We start from the raw sequence: 16,575 nt of genomic DNA, 5'->3' as shown, positions 1-16,575 counted from the left end.
TCATCAGGGCACAGCTCTGCACTGTGTTCACACATTGCTTCACAGGTCACTGGTTTTAAGCAGAAGAACGTCTTAGTCCTGCACATCTGAGCCCACAACATTTCTTTCAGATCCACATCCAGGTAGTGCTGAGCAAGAGTGGAGTCAGGAGGGAAAGCAAGAAAATAATATGAACAGGAGGAGGGAAGAAGAGGATGCAGAGGAAGGAGAAATGTACCAGGAAGGTTGCTGCTAGTGATGAAACCCCATGGAGGTCTGAGGGACCAGAAAGATGTCTGTGCAATTGTAGCTATTACCCACTCAGACCTGTCAAGTCTCAGGCTTTATGTCTGAGGGGTAGTTGTTCAGCTGCCTGCTGGACTGGTGCTGTGCAGCCTAGAGAGCAACAGCAACACACATTTTACTCGGACTTTACCTTAACTGACCAGCTATATCCAGCGCAAGAGGCACCACACCTAGGGGAGGCTCTGGAAAGAGACAGAGGCAGTGGAGTTTTTCTTCCCATTGGGACATCACTGGTTGGTACCCTCTGGTTTTACGTAGCAGCCACAAACAACATAATGTAGAGCTGAATGGGGAAAATGTGGAGTCAAAAGCCACCACAGTCATCTGTCAGGTATTCTGATACCTGAAGTTTGTTACCTTGGAAATGGCTGGATATCAGTGCTGGGTGAAGTGATTCCTATGTTGAGATTGCGAAGAGCTTTGAATTAATAAAATAAGCCATTATCACTGTTGTTATTGTTATTATTACTAATATAGGTATTGCTATTATTGTTTGGCACACCTTCTAGCTGTAAAGGCCTGGAGAAACCTGACAGCTGATATGGGGATTAATGTTGTCATTTGCTATGGTTACCAGCAAAACTTTCATTAAATTCATTGCTGCAAGGTAAATTGTATTTCCCGATTTGTTCCTGTTCTATGGCTGCAACAAGCTGTTAAGGTTGGACCTGGGATTTAGCTGTTCAAATGGAAATGTGGGCAATCGATTCATTGTAATCTGTCTGTCATGCTATTTGGCATTTGTTGATTTTTTTCAGCACATATGGATAATGATCACTGCACAGGCAGAGGTGCTTATGCTAACTTTCAGAGACCCTCAAGACAGAACTCCTGTTCTGGTCCATCTCTTGTCAATAATTCTTTCTTCTTTTAAATAATTGAAGCTCATTCTTCAGTCACCAGTATTAAATGAAATGTATGAGATTAAATCATCTACAGTGAAAATACTAGATGGAAATAAAAGGGCAACCACTTTGTGGTTATAGTATTAAATAACATCAACATGCCCATTTCCATTAAAATAATGCACGTTAAAGGTTACAGGAAAGGCCATGCTGAGGCAATAGTTTGATTTGTACCGCTTTTCTCTATAAAGTATATAAATCCAGGATCAGTTTTGTCAGATGATATGCCAGCCTCGGAGAGAGTGTGCAATTAAGAATGAAAAAAAACCCACAAATAAACAGTGCCATCTTTTGGGCACTGCTTAAACTCCACATTTATTAAATTCCAGACACATGTAATGTACCAATTCTACACAGGAATGCACATACACACTTATGTGTGGCAGGTGACTTTAGGGTATTAGCTTTATTGTCTCTTGAGAGGTAGCGATAGGGACTCAAAGTCTGAAAGTCTCCATCCAGCTCAGTGCAGCTGACCACTTTTCTGCTGCGGCATCCCAGGCTCCTGCAGTGTGGGGTGCAGAGCAGTGCCTGTTTCTGAAGCTGCTTGTGACACCTCCCTGGTGGATATAAATCCTATCAAGAAGCAGATGGATGATTGAGCATCCCTTGAGATTTTTTCTATTTCAAAACACGTAGAATATGAGAGTAAGGTGGAAATGCAGTATTTTCATTTCTGTGTGTTTTACCAACATGAAGTTCAAATGAATTACATGCAATATCAGACTGTTAACCTCTGCAGTAGGTTTGCCAACTGAAGCTGCATGGGTAACTGACCCCCTGAGTGATACAGGCTTTTCCATTGTGAACCACACTTCCACCACTGCTGGGATTGACTATTACAATACATTGCAACCATGAGCAGAAGGTGGGCCTTGAACAAGTTCCAGCCCCATCAGGTTGAGTCTCCCAAACCATAACCACCACCACCTCTGCCCCCCAGGCACTGTCTTAACACTTTCTGAACATGACATCAAATTCCACTAGCAATCAACAGCTCGTACAAATAATGGCAAAGGCAAACACAGGTTTTCATGTGTATTCACATGTCCAGTGTTAATTTGAATAGGAGACGGGTGCTCAAAATAGCTCTGAGAATCTGATCCTACCTTGAAAGGAGACTGGATGCTCAGCCACACTTTACAAAAAAGATACCCACAGAAGGAGTTAAACAAGGTTAAGGGCTAATTACAGGATGTTAGAGGAGTGTTGGTCTTACCAGTGACATGTGCATTACAGCAGTCACCACCATTTTACAGTGGGCAGCATCACGACTGGTTGTAGGCAAGCAATAAGCTTTCTGCACTGTCACAAGAGATTAAGCAGTTCTTGAAATATCCAGGAGCACTCTGGCCAAGAAGGGACTGTATAAGGACATATGACAGCAGTCAATCTGCTCCCAGATAAATGCAAAATAATAATTTGTACCTATCTTGGGTAGCATGTGCATCTTTGATCAAGATTGTGTTTAGCCCTGAATAACATAACCTCTCAAAGATTTAATATTTGGTGATTCTGCATCAGTTGAGTATACTATGAAGACCAGAAGGTGAAGGCCTAGCAGCTTCTTCACTGACCTCACTCCCCAGAGACAAGCACTAAATCTCACAGACACTGAGCTGCACTGGAGTCCTGTCTCTGGCTTCACCAGAGGTAAGTGTGGACAATAAGGCAGAATATTCAGAGACGGAAGTTGTCTAGAGACTTGAAAGGGTAAATGTTGCAGTTAGGAACTGCAGAAATACAGACAGGCAGACAAAGCCTGAGCTCAAGATGTAGGGAGAAACTAACTTATTTTGTGGCACGGATTTTTGAAGATGTTCAGGCTCCTAAATCTTGAGAAATCAGTGAGGGTTGGCCATCTCTGAGGTGCAGCTGTACAACACCCAGGTTTCTTTGACAGACATGTTCTTGTTGATCTCCTGTCTCTGTGCTCTTTCTCCTTCCTTTCTCCTGCACAGCTCTGTGCTGGAAAGGTAGTTGTACTCTGTTACATTTCCAGATAAAGGTACTATTCCTTAACACCTCTTTTGGGAAGCCCTACACAGAAGGTGGTATTTCGGGGAAAGGAGAACTAGACTATAAAGCACCATGACTTAGCCAGGGGTCCAGAACTAACCCACTGAATTTTGACATCTGCAGATTCCCGCTGCCGTTCTTTACCTGAGCTATGGTCCAGGTGATGCTTCTCTCTTCAGATAAACTTTCTCTAGCTAACACTGTTCTGCTCTGCATTTTTTTTTCTTACCATCCCCAGCTGCTGAACTTGTTAGTATTTTCCCAAGAATACAGGGAAGTTTGAAGTGTTCTCTTTACTTTTGTAAATTGATATGCTCCATTCATTTACTCAGAGGAGTTTGGCAGCAGTAGCTGCAGCCCAGTTGCACATGGCACACATTGCACATTGCAGAGAGATCTGCATACAGATACGTCTACTCTGCTTACCAAGCATATCATTTGCTGCTTTGCAAACAGTGAAAGGCTTGATTAAATTCAGGTTTTGTGTGTTTGCCAACCTGGCCTGAGGTCATAGTCGGTAGAATCAAAATCTCATCAGAACTGAAGTGTACTCTCAAGAATAAATCATTATCTTTTTCATCTGCAGACTCTTCACTGTCTTACATGCATCGTCTCTGTGTGCAGAGTCTTTTATTCAAATTGGTCCTCAATAATAGATGCTGTACCTGGTTACTTTCTGGTGACAAGAAGACATTGTTTGACACTGTGTGGTTTGGATACATTTTCAGGTCGTTCTCATCTATAGTATTGCTATATTGAAGGTGCAGGATCAGCAAGAGGGATACCACAATAGATATCTGCTACAGATAGCCTGGTCAAGAAGACGGAGTGGGTGATGCCTTCTTTAAACAACTGGCTGAAGTCTCCTGATCTCAGGCCCTAGTTCTCCAGGTCCCCACTCCAGCATCTGCTGGAAGGGCAGCATGTAGGGCTCAGGCAAGCCAGGAGGTGTTTGGGATATGTTGGGGATAATTTTTACACAGGTACAGGACAGGGCAAATAGGGAGTTGCTTGGCCAATTCAGCTGCTGACCAATAATGAAAGACTAATAAAGGATGTGACAGCTGATAGCAGCCTTGGCTGTGAGGACCATGAGATGGTGGAGCCTAAGATCCTGAAGGAACCGAAGATAGTACAAAAATTATTATGAATTTCAGCAGGGTGGAATTCATTTTTTTCAGGGCAGTGGTAGGCAAGATCCCGTGGAAGGCTGTTCAAAAAGCCCAGGAGGGCTGGCTGAGCGATCCCCTCATTTCACAAGAACAGTCCACCCCAATGTGCAAGACAGAGCACATGGCATTGATCCAGCAGGAGGCCAGCCTGGTGGAACACGAAAATGCCAAAAGAACTCAAATGCCAAAAAGGATACATAGAGAAGCGGGGAGCAGAGACAGGCTATCAGGAAAGAATACAAGGACAGTGCCAGAGCATGCCAGAGGGAAGTATGGTTGAAAGTGATATGAAAGGCAAAAAGAAGCAAAACAACTTGGGCGGTCATGACTCTCTGGGCTTCTACATCCTTGAGAGATTCACCCCACACAGAGTTGTTGCTTCACAGTTTATTATGTCAGCCTTGTACCAATAACACAGAGGTAGCTGGAATTATTTTAGTGGGAAAATAACACTGTCTTCACAAAAAGGCAATTCTCCATGAGAAAATTTTCAATTTCACTCAAAATGTTTTGATTTTCTGTCAAGCAAATTGAGCAGACAGCAGCCCAGCTGCTGACTTGGAAAGCTCTTTCAGCTGTGTTTTATGGTGGCAAGAAGTCAAATCAACCAAAGCCTGCCAAGGGGGAAGCTAAAGGCCACATTTATCCTCTTTGGTTTTCAGCCCGCTTATCTCCCTCATTTACAAGTGTCCAGCAGGGAAGGCTGAGTCCCCCACGCCTCTGCCTCGCTGGCTCCTGCTCAGCACATCTCCGACGAGCAGGGCAGGAGGGGAAGGTGGGCAGCTCCTGCTGTGGCTGCTGGAGCTGTGGAGGCCAAGTCCCTGCTCCTCCTGCACCCAAGCCCTGCGGAAGCTGCCAGCTGATTTCACCTGGCACCCATTACCAAAAGCCTTCAGGTGAGCAGCCAGAAATCTTCCCCCTGAGGTTGCTTTGGTTCTTGACATCCCTTCTGCAATATTCACCTCTACTTCGTATGTTGTGTTTGTTGGGGCTTTTTTTAAATACAAAGGCTTTCCTTCTAAGGAACCACCAGCCTCCAGGCCAGAATGACCACAAGTTGCTTCTGCCACATCCTTCAGGCCACATCTACACTGCTACAGAAAAGAGGTCCAGGGATGAGTCTGAGGCCAAGCCCACAGGCAGGCTCCTGGCCATCCTACAGAGAGCTATGCCCTGCGCAGAGCGGGGCTCTTTGGTGCGAGGTAATAGCTGCAGCAGCAAAAAACAGAGCCACAGCTATGCAGCACACAGAATCAGGGAGCCTGTGCTCAAACTTGGTTCCTGCCCTTCTTTTATTTAGCAGCACAACCACACTCTTTGGCACAGACCAGTACCTTGCTGCAGACCACTCCAAGATAGATGCTATTGGCAGACGGGGGGATCTTGCAGGATCTTCTGAGCCCTCCTTACTCTGCCCACCACTGACAGAGATGATCTCTCCCTCCAGGCTCTCATCTTTTGGGGAGCTCAGCAGTAGTCCGTTTCCTCCTACCATCAGCAACTTGTCCGCCAGCTCAGGCTGTGCTGGAAGGCTTCTGTGGGGTGGCCCCAGATATCTGGGATTTGTCAGTGACACTGAAAGCTGCATTCACCACGAGGAAACAGTTCCATCTAGATAGCTGTGGTGGGGTAGAGAAGTCTCCTGGAAGTGTCTAAAATTTTGTATATGGAGCCTCCGTGAGCCAGAGAAAGACACCTTCACAAGGAGCCTCCTCCCACCTTTCCCACCTCTTCTTTTACAGCAGATTTGGTCCACATCTAGGGCATCTGCTGTCTCCGCTGTTTGAGGCCTGGACACATGCCTCAGATGGCTGAAACTGAGGTGGCTTCAACACTAAGCTGGCATCATATGATGCTCTTTTTAAGTCGATTTCTGTTAAAATTCACCTCCTTTGAGAGGGACAGCCCAAGGCCTATTTACCTCTTCAGGTACCACACCTCTTCTTACAGCTTTTGGTCTTATTTATGTCTTTACATGGGATTTAAAAAATGTCTCAGAAACCTAATTCTCACATGACCGGCACTCAAAAGGCCAAGGACCATTGTGCCCTACTGATGGTCGCCCATTTTATCTAGTTAGTTAATGGCAGTGTTTCTATAACATCTGTAGCGTTTAAACTTTTATTAAGGGATGTGCTTTATCAGACAGCACAATAACTTTCTTGGTCCCATTTGTGTCGCTGTGGTCACAGGGAAACAAAATGAACAGTTAGATCAGAAGTGAAAATTTTCATTTGTAAACGTGCATCTAGAAAATACGTAAGGACATACATGTACATATGTGTATTTCATCACAATCCTGCTAATTTACATCGACACCTGCAAATTACAGCTCCTAGATGAAAGCTGAAAGTGGCATTTGGGAGAAATAACCCACAGATAATAAAGTAGAGCAAAGTGTGCATGTCTATACCTCTCCTAGGAGAATTTAAATGAAAAACAGCTCATCACAATTGAGCTGATTTCAAGGACTGGAAGGCAGGTCATGCGCTGAGGTTATACCAGATAACGGCATCATTTGAAATTTCACCAGATAACCCATTTCCTGCTTCAGATTTTTATTATGCATTTCAAACGAAGAGGAAATTCTAGGTAGTGCAGCTGCCTTGCTGTGTTATACGACTCCAGTCTGCCAATGGCTGATTTCTGGTGCAGTTTTAGCACTATGGATGTTGGCTCGGAGTATGATAAGCAGTGTAAGTCCTGGTTAATGCAGATGCTTCCTTTGGTTCTGCAACTGAGGCCAAATCAGATACTGCAAATATCTCAATATCTACCCCTTGCTTGCTAAGAAGTAGCTGCCAATGCACTATGCAAAAGCAGGCACCTAAACCTGGACCCTTTGTGGTACATCATGTTTGGGGAAGTATTGTGTGTTTTGAGGCGAAGAGGAGATTAGTAAGAAATAGGAGTCCACTTGGATCTTCGAGTTATTTGGATTTCGGACACAAAACACCAGAAGGAGGCAGGGTCTTCCCAGGGACAGTCAGTGAAGGAGTGGGGCTAACATCTCCCTAACCATGGGGAGGTCCTGGGAGGACTCATTCTTTCTTTGTCATCTAAGCCAGCACACTAATGCTGGGGGAGAAAAGGGGAGGATGAGTACCCCCCACTTCCCTTGGAGGGATGTGTGCTGTCCTGTCTGCGTAGAAAAGAGGGAAAGCTTTCCAGTGCATAGATACAGGAGTCAAAAATATACATATATATAGGGCAAGTTACTTCAGCTCCATGTAAGTCACAGTTTAGCTTTAATGACAATTATTACAGCAATGTCTAAGGACTAACCAAGGACCCCACTGGACTAGGGGCTACACAGACACAAGGAAGCAGTCTCTCCTTAAAGCCCGTACCCAAAATGGGCATTGGCAGTGGCAGGTAGGGCTCACACAGCAGATGCAAAACAAGTCATCACAGCAAAGGCTATATCAGTGCCAAATGGATGCAGGGCTTCTGCAGAGTGGGAAAGAAGCTGCTTTGGGACAGGCGAGCTAAGGAAGAGTGAGGGAGAAGGCCAGGATATGGAGGACAGGAGGAACAGAGCCGAGCAGAGGTGAAGCGATAGGGTAGCAGAGATGCCACAAGGAGCAGGGTGTAAGCAAGCAGACTGTCTGCACAGGGAGAGAAAATGAAGGTGGCATAAGTCCCTGGCATGCTTTCTCAAGCCTCCTGGCTGCAGGGTTTCCCCAGAACCCTGAGCAGAGGGAAGACATGCTTTGCCATGCAAGTCAGAGAGGATTTAGAGTAAAAAGGGGTGTCCCTGTACCAGCTGGAGGGTAAGTACTATTTCAGGAAAATGTGGCCTTGTTTTATCTCTCCCCAACAGCTATCCCAGCACTGCTTGTCTTCCCTTACAAACATCAGTCTGGACACTTTTCTTTCCACACAGCAGGCAGGAAGATTCAGAGGAGAAAAGCTTAGCCTGAGTTTTTCTGAGCCAGTGAAGGAATTTCAGTGCTCAGCTCTCAGCAAAACCAGTAGCTAAACCCTCGAGTTTAAATTCAAAAATCTCAGACAGATTATTCATTGCTGTTGTTATTCTGTATCCAGATACTTTTAGCCAGGTGTATTATTTAGGATCCTAAACAATGTCTCAGTTATTGTTTGCTATGACGCTGAGATAGGACACAATGGGAATGTTAAGAAGAACCTGCAGGTATCAAGCCTTTCTTGTACAGTAATCAATGCTTGCAGGAATCAGCAGAGGTGTCAAATTGTCAGAAGAGTTGGTTTTGGTCAATTGATTCCACGGACGTGCTGGGCATCTGAGGCTGATTCCCATTAGTGAGTCTAAAGAACTTACTGAGTATTCTAGTTTTTGATGTATAATTTCCAAGAGCTACATACTTAGCATGGTTATTGTGAGGATTATGAATGTTAAAATTATTTGTTGATCAATTTAGAAAGTAAAATTCTAAATTTCTCTGACCCCTGTAAACCCAAGTGACTTTCAAGCTTGGCAGAGCAAACCTCCCCCCTTACTTATGCCATTTATGGGAACGGACCCAGAAAAGTCTGTGTCAAATGTTCCTGCTCACAAAACTTTAAATGACTCAGTAGCAGCTTAAACCACAAGCAGCATCAATGTTTGCATCGCCAACTATTTTGAAAGGGAAATACATTTCCATTTTCATGAAGCGGAGGAAGATAAAGTGATGCTTTATGAACTTCCTCTTATGTGTCAAGCTGGCTTGGTTGATTTTTTGGATAGCACTTAATGAAGTCGGGTCTTTTCCAGGAAATGGTAATTTACAAGCTTTTGAAACTCATACTCCCCCTCTTCACTAGTCAGAAAGTATGACCTAGTTTAAATTACAGCTTGAAGATGTGACCTAGTTTCGCAGGGAGCCTGCACCCATTGTGCTCAACTCAGCATTGTAAAAATGGGAAATCTCTTCATGAAAAGTGAGCTAGGCTGCCACCTTGAATCATTGCTCCTTTTTATCTGGCCCCTGAAAAGTTAACAGCATTGCCTAATGCAGGACAAAAAAAAATTCGAGGTACTTGATATCCTAGATTCAAGTTCTCAGAAATAGTTTGCTGCCCAGCCCCAACGAATAAAAGGTCTGGGGGCTCTTCTGTAAATCCCTGCAAAGGATGGCCATCTGAAGGCCACAGTTTCAGTTCACCGCTGAAGACATGGCTGGGTTGCCCAGTGGTTGAGAAGCTCAGGCACAATGAATGGCCAGCACTGCTGACACAGGAACAACCTGGGAGACACGTGGAGGGACATGGGGAGAGCACAGCTGCCGGAAGAGAATGTTCCCTGCTCTTCTGGTTTCCCTGCTTCATGGCAGAATGTTTGAGCATCTCTAAACATAGAGCACATACACTGTTTTATAAAGAGACTGGGCTTACTCCTGGCTTTGATGTTATCTCAGTACAGCAGTTGTCTTCTTTCCTCTGGGGCAGAAAGCAGCAGCGAGCTTTCTCTCTACACCTCTACCTGGGTTAGGCTGGAGCTGCTCAGATGGGGGCAGTTCTGGCCATGTGCAAAATCAGAAAAATTTGCATCCTTAAAAGCAAAGACAGATGGTGACGGTAGGTCCATCTCCACAGAAATGGTCTGTGGGTTTTCTGGAAGCAGTTTTCTTTTTGAATGCTGTGATGCTAGCAGAGCACATCACAGCTCTATCAAAGGCATCGAAACCTTAATGAGTACGTCCTAAGTACTAACTGCCATTTGCAGAGATCTCCACGTGGTCTCCCACTACTTTTCCGAACTTTTCACTGCGTTAAGTAAGGTTCTGCCTTAAACACTGGAAATAACAGACAGCACTGTTCACTGTCACATCCAAACAGATGAGTAAGAACGGGAGTAATATTAGAGAGGAAAGTTTGTATTGATTAACCAAGGAAGTGCTGCTGTAATTAAAACGGAGGTTCCACTGTGTGGAAAGCTACACATGAACACATCCATCACATCAGTGGCTTTGGAGTGACGAGCCAGGCATCTAACGAATGACTCACTGCCATAGCAGCAGAAACACCAAAACGTGTGGCACTGAAATTTAAGAGCAGTGCAGAACTTGAGCCTTCAGAGGCATATAGAGTCGATTTTCCTCTGGACAAAAAAAACCTGCCCTACAAACGTGGGTATGGGGGAGTCATGGTGATGGTTACATGTCATCTCCTTTGCACATAAATAGGAATGGGTTAGGTGAACATGGTATTGCAAGGGTTATTTGCACCACCTAAATCTAGGTCACATCAAGAAATTCAAAGAAAACTTCTGAGTTTACCAATACATTTTTAGCAAGTACCACATTTCCGAGCACGCAGGAGTTGATTAATATGAGAAATACACGTATTTCATTTAACCTGGACTTTTCTCACTTTAAAATTAGTGCTGTGGTGAACTTTTGGGTAAAGGTTATACAATGTGAAACAAAGACGTAGGAAGGGCTTTGGTCTAGCCCAAACTCAGCTGCCTGTTTTCATGGCTGAAGCAGCACAACACTCACTGTCACCTTTGGTCCTATTTTACTCTCCGTGAGAAGCCAACTGGTGTGTGCTGGTCTTGATGTTCAACCCAAACTACTGACTGCGAACAAAAGACCGCGATGGAAGACAGTTCATCGGTAACCATTGGGCAACATCAGCTATAATTACTTTGAGAGGAGGAGCTGGTATTAAACCCATGGTACATTCTTGGTGTTGGTCCTTATTTTAGTGGCTCTTATAGTCTGTTATTTTTTCCTCCCTCTAATGGCCAAGAGGGAGAGGAGATCCTGCCCTGGCAGCAGGAACTTGCTCCAGCAGACTCTTTGGTAACTGGCCCATTCCCATTGTTGATTCAGACTGTCTCGTGTTGGGAGCAAACCCACATTCATATACTTCTTTTTTTTTTTTTTTTTTTTTTTTTTTTTTTTTTTTTTTTTCTCTAAGAACTTAAATTACTTTTCATTGAATGTGTCTCCAGCCCATAACGGTCATAAAGGCCATCTGTGCTCCCAGGCATTTGGCTCGCAAGCAGAGGACAGCGGATGCTGACTGGAGCCTCCTCTGCTATCCGCCTTTCAGTTTTGTGATTGTCATCAATACCTGGGCAAAACCAACAAAAATAAAGCAAAAAAAGCCTCCCTACCACTGTGGCAGAATTTCTGCTTAGGTCATGTTTTACACACATTGCACAAGCACATATGATAAGGCAATGTGAAAGTCTCTGGCAAGTCAGGTGCATCATGTCTCTTCTCCCTGACTAGATTATGGCTTCAAGAGTTAGGACAGAGCAACTACGAGTCCTTGCTCCTGTTCCAGGCTGGGATGATGACAAGAGATGGGTCATCCTGGACATTTGGTGAGCAAAGCATTTCTATCACCTATTCATTCGTTGATAATGCTGTCAAAGTCATGCGGTATCATCCTTTTAACACAGGCACAGAAACACCAAAACAGGTTACAATCTTCCTTCCTGGCAGATCTCACAAGAGATACAAAGATAAGATATGCCACTAATGAGCAAATATTGCTCTCAGTTACATACAGACTATATACGCTATATTTGAAATAGATACAACTAATGGATCTTACACAGAAGAAGCATTACTTGCATTGTTGCTGTTTTAAAGCAGTTTATACTGCACAGAGTGACAAATACCAGCCTATACTAAAACAGCCACCTCCTAAAAAAGGCTTAAAAAGAAACTGTCTCATATAAAACTATTTATAATATTAATCTCATTGATGTCAGCAGGAAAACATCCACTGATTTCAAAGTAAGAAGCTAAGCCCTTTCTTAACAGTACAATATTAAGATTAATAAAACTGAATGAATTGTAACAAGCAATTTATGTATTTGAGTGGGATTTTCCACATTCAGCAAGTCTCACAGCACAGCTGGGCCAATAGAGTTCTCAATTATCTTTTTTATGTGAGCTGCTTTGTTTCACAATCTCATACATCAGCAAAATCCTGCAAGTGTACAGATGGCATATACCAGAGAAAAAGAGCAAACTTGAGGAAATTTGTTTGGATATTTTCAAATAAATCATGGGAGCATTTCTATTTGGTTCATAATTTCATTAAAATTTTTTTTAAATGTAATTTTCAGTCAAATAGAAAAAAAATTAGCCAGATAACAAAGTAGAAATGGAAGAAAGTGCTTCTGATCCACGGGCAGCGGAATGCTGGATGGCAGTCCAACACACTTGTTACCCATTTATAATATTACTTTTTATAATAAGACCAATGAGGTTTAAGTACAATTATCTCATGTTTTTCATAGCAGTATAATAGGACTGGTAGATTTGCAAGAAAATGCAGATTCATAGGAGTAGTAACTCAACTATACATTTACAGGTGAAAATAGATGGTAAAATCAGCAGCTGCTTTCAGGAAATAATAAACAAATAAAAGTTCTGTGCTACCAGATTATGCTCCAATTTATTACTCTCTATCAACAGCGATAGATCAAAGAAGAAAAAGTTAGAAGCTCAGGCCTCGACCTTTGTTGCCCACGTGGCTTTATTTTAGCTCTCTTGCTGGCTCTGGTTTTGACCTCTTGGAGAGGTTTTGTCGTCCATGCCGAGCCCCAGAGTGTGCAGCACATGCGCTCAGTTTCACGCGATAAAAACACCTCTTAGTGGGTTGCAGCTCGGTAGGATCTTCTGCCTAAGAGGGAGGCTGGCTTAAGCGGCAAGGCTGTACGCCACTCAGTGCCTCGTAACTCCAGCCCTCTTCCAGTGAGCAGGACAGAAATAACCTAACTCTCCGTTTCCAGAACTGCAGTTGTTTTTCCAGAGCTAAGATCTGGAGCCATGAGGAGTGATAAAACATTAAGCCAGATGGATCTTGTTTTGCTTAAGCTGTGTTACTGCATATGATACTGTACTGCAGAAAAAATATTTAGTGACACTAATGTTGCAAAATGCTGCAGGTAACCAGGGAGCTAGTCAAACTTCTGTATAACCCATAAAGCATTATATTTGGGAGGTGCTTATACAAAAAAAGAGTAGACAGTCTGCAAATTGTTGCTAACTAAAGCAGTGTCATTAGTTATTACTTCCCAGAAGGCAAAGGAAGTATGTACAGGCTACGCTATTTGCCGTACATCAGTTCCCCGGTGTGCGGGCAGGGTGGGGAACGCACGCTGGGGTCAGAGCAGGCACACGGACCTGTACCAAGCCAGCAATAAACCATGGGCTAGCAGTGAAGGTCTGCTCTGCTCTATGCCTTCATAGTCAACATCTGCAGTGAAATGATTTTATCTGTGTCCACAGAAGTTGTGATTCTGGCGACTTTCATTTTTTTTGTGACACAGTAAGGAAAAAATCATTCCAAGCATTTCACTCAGTCAGTCCAACTAACAGTGAAGAGTAGGTTAAAATCCTTCAAACTAGTGGGACACAAGGTAAAAACACGGTGTACAAGAGAGTACCTGAACTTCCCAAACAGTTGCCTTTCATGTAGTTATGTTTCAGTGCTCCAAAATCCACAGCCTGCTGGGAAGGGGACAGAGGGAGAAGATACTGTTTGTGAATCCCCCCCCCCCCCCCCCCTTATGGAGTCAGGGTCCCCAAAACAGCCCACCAGGCAGCTTTGCTCACATCTGGTAGTAGATTTGGGAACCGAGGGGATGAGGCAGCAGTTACAACATGGCTACCAATACATGACAACACCTAAAATGTGAGCTCAGCGGTCAAAGAAGGATTCTGGCACCCTCTGCTAAAAGAAGAACCAGTGATCTCTCACGCAGTGAATGAATCAAGAACCAGAAGGTTGGAAAAATGAATCTATAATTTTGTGACTTGCAGCACGTAAGGAGCTGAAACCAACTGGAGTTCCTGCTCGTCTCCTGTTATAGCCAAACATAAATCGATTGGAGTTTGGTGATGCGTGGTCTGGGGAAAAGCAACGTGTCTTACACAAGAGGGCAGGCGGTAGAGAGCACATGGCTCAAACGCTGAACAAATGTCAGGAAAATATGCCCTCCCTAAACTTCATAAAATGGATTGTGAACAGACGGCAATAAATCAAAGACATCCAGCTCCTCACCTCCACCCCAGCACAAATACTTCCTTGGAAACCCAGCTAAAAACCCCAGCACATGCAGACTTAAGGCTAAAAAAAGCAGAAAAAAGAAACAACTGAAGTTACCTAGAAATCTCTGAAATTTGATTTAAACCACCTCAAGGTGACACGGGTTTCTCAGCTTTTCATGACTGAGCTTTGCTTTGGAGCTAGTCACAAATGGTAACGTTACACAAAGGTATGGGATCTAGACAGTCAGACCCCAGCGCGCTCACCAACAGTTGGCAAAGTCCACAGGTTATGATCTCAAATACTTGCAACCAGGAAATACCGGACAAGACACCAATACAGGCAGGGAGAAAGAACAAGAAATTGCCTGCATACACATGTAAGAACACTTTCTGGTTTAGGCATGAGTTTTTGCAAATCACTGCAGCAAAATGCTGCATACGGTCACGTCTGTGAAGTTTTGCTGGAGACTAATTTCGTCACAGCAAAAGTATAAGCACACAATAATTGTCTGGAGCCCTCCAAAGCTGGTGCATCAAACCAAAGGACAGAATGGGCTGCTTTGTGTGTCCAGTCTGCTGGTTCCCTATTCCCCAACAGCTTCTCTTTCTCCCTATCCAGCTCAGCCTTTGTGTCAATGCTTCAGAAATCTTTTGACAAACATAATTCTTGTTTTCCATCCAAAGACATGGCAAAGCCACCTGAAAGTGGGCCAAATAAGGGGATATATGCTTAGATCTGACCCAAGGCTGTCACCACCACCAGGAATAAAGAGCTGTAAGTCAGTGAGAGTGGGGTGAGCAGGAGACACTGGCAGCTGGAAGGAGCCAGAGAAAAGGAAGTGGGATAGACAGAAAAAGAAACACTCACTGGCTGGAAAGAGCTTGGGAAGGCGGAGGGGGGAGTACCCAGGTGCCAAAATATGCAATCGTAACCCCATATATGAAATTTACTTTTTTAGCAAGAACACAGTAAGAATATACAGATGTTTACATGCACGCAAACACACTGAATTCCAAATAAACCACTGCCAAGTAAGATTTTTTTAACTTCAAATTTCAGCCAATAATCATCCTCTATCCACAGACCAAAATTATCTTCTGAAGATTACAAACTAGGAGTCACATGTACCTTTCTTAGCCAAGAAAGCATTACCTTCTTCTCAAGGTAACTCTCTTAACTGATTAGTCTACTCTCTTCATTAATTGTGTCCTGACGAAGCAATCAAATAAATGAAGCAGACAGAACAGACACTTCCTGGGGAAGGCTTGGTTTTAGGAAGGTCAGTGCTACAGCAGGTAGTTTTACTTTATCACCTTGGCATATGGGCCCAGGCTGCCTTCAATGACGCTACTGAAGCTTTTCAATCTGTGGCTGCTCAGATATCTGATATAAAGAGCAAGATCAAACTGTACTAACAGCTCCACACGCAGCCTCTGGCTTCCCTTTAAATGCATGTAAAGGTAAGAAGGCACAAGGGCCACGGCAAGACAGGCAGAACAGGACCTTCCATTTGCTTTCTATGTTGCAGTGAGCGAGACTAGCCAGAGCTCGGTTTCTAATTATAAACCCCATGGTAACTTATACAGCCCCACAAGGACTATTTTACCACATCCCTCCCACCTAGTTCATCACATAGCCAGACAATTTTGCATTCAAAGGATGCTTAGGCAAAACAAAAGCAAAAACACCCCAAACCCACCACAACCCCAAAATCTTTTAGGCCTCAGAAGTCAGCACCCAAGGAAAAATTTAAAGCCCTGTATTGCTTTGTGAAATTCTGGTGCCTACAGGTGTGCTGCTGAGCTGAGGCACAGAAGCCCTCTTTTAAGCTCCGGTGGGTTTGGATGCACAGGTAACCAACCCAGGGGCTCAACACACGCTGCCCATGCTGTGACCTTACCTAGCACACACTCACAGCCCACAGCTGCGGCCACGCAGATAACGTTTAACACTGGTGGTTCCTCTCCTTCACATACCACCACCCACGGGCAGCCCATTTGCTAAGGTTAAATCCTAAGCACCAAGTCTAACTCAACTTTCAAATCATTCAAACCCCCGGTCTACCTCCCCGCAGGGCAGGGCTTAACCCCCAGAACAGAAACAGAGCAGACATTTTTCTCCCAGCCTGCCACTGGACATCTCTACAGTGGAAAAAATATGATTGATGTGACCTGTAGCTCTCGAAATTTTGAAAGAAAACCCCCAGATTCTTG

Source organism: Falco peregrinus, chromosome 4 (genome assembly GCF_023634155.1).
Source record: "Falco peregrinus isolate bFalPer1 chromosome 4, bFalPer1.pri, whole genome shotgun sequence".
Classification (NCBI taxonomy): Eukaryota; Metazoa; Chordata; class Aves; order Falconiformes; family Falconidae; genus Falco; species Falco peregrinus.
Note: the sequence above shows the minus strand (reverse complement) of the source record.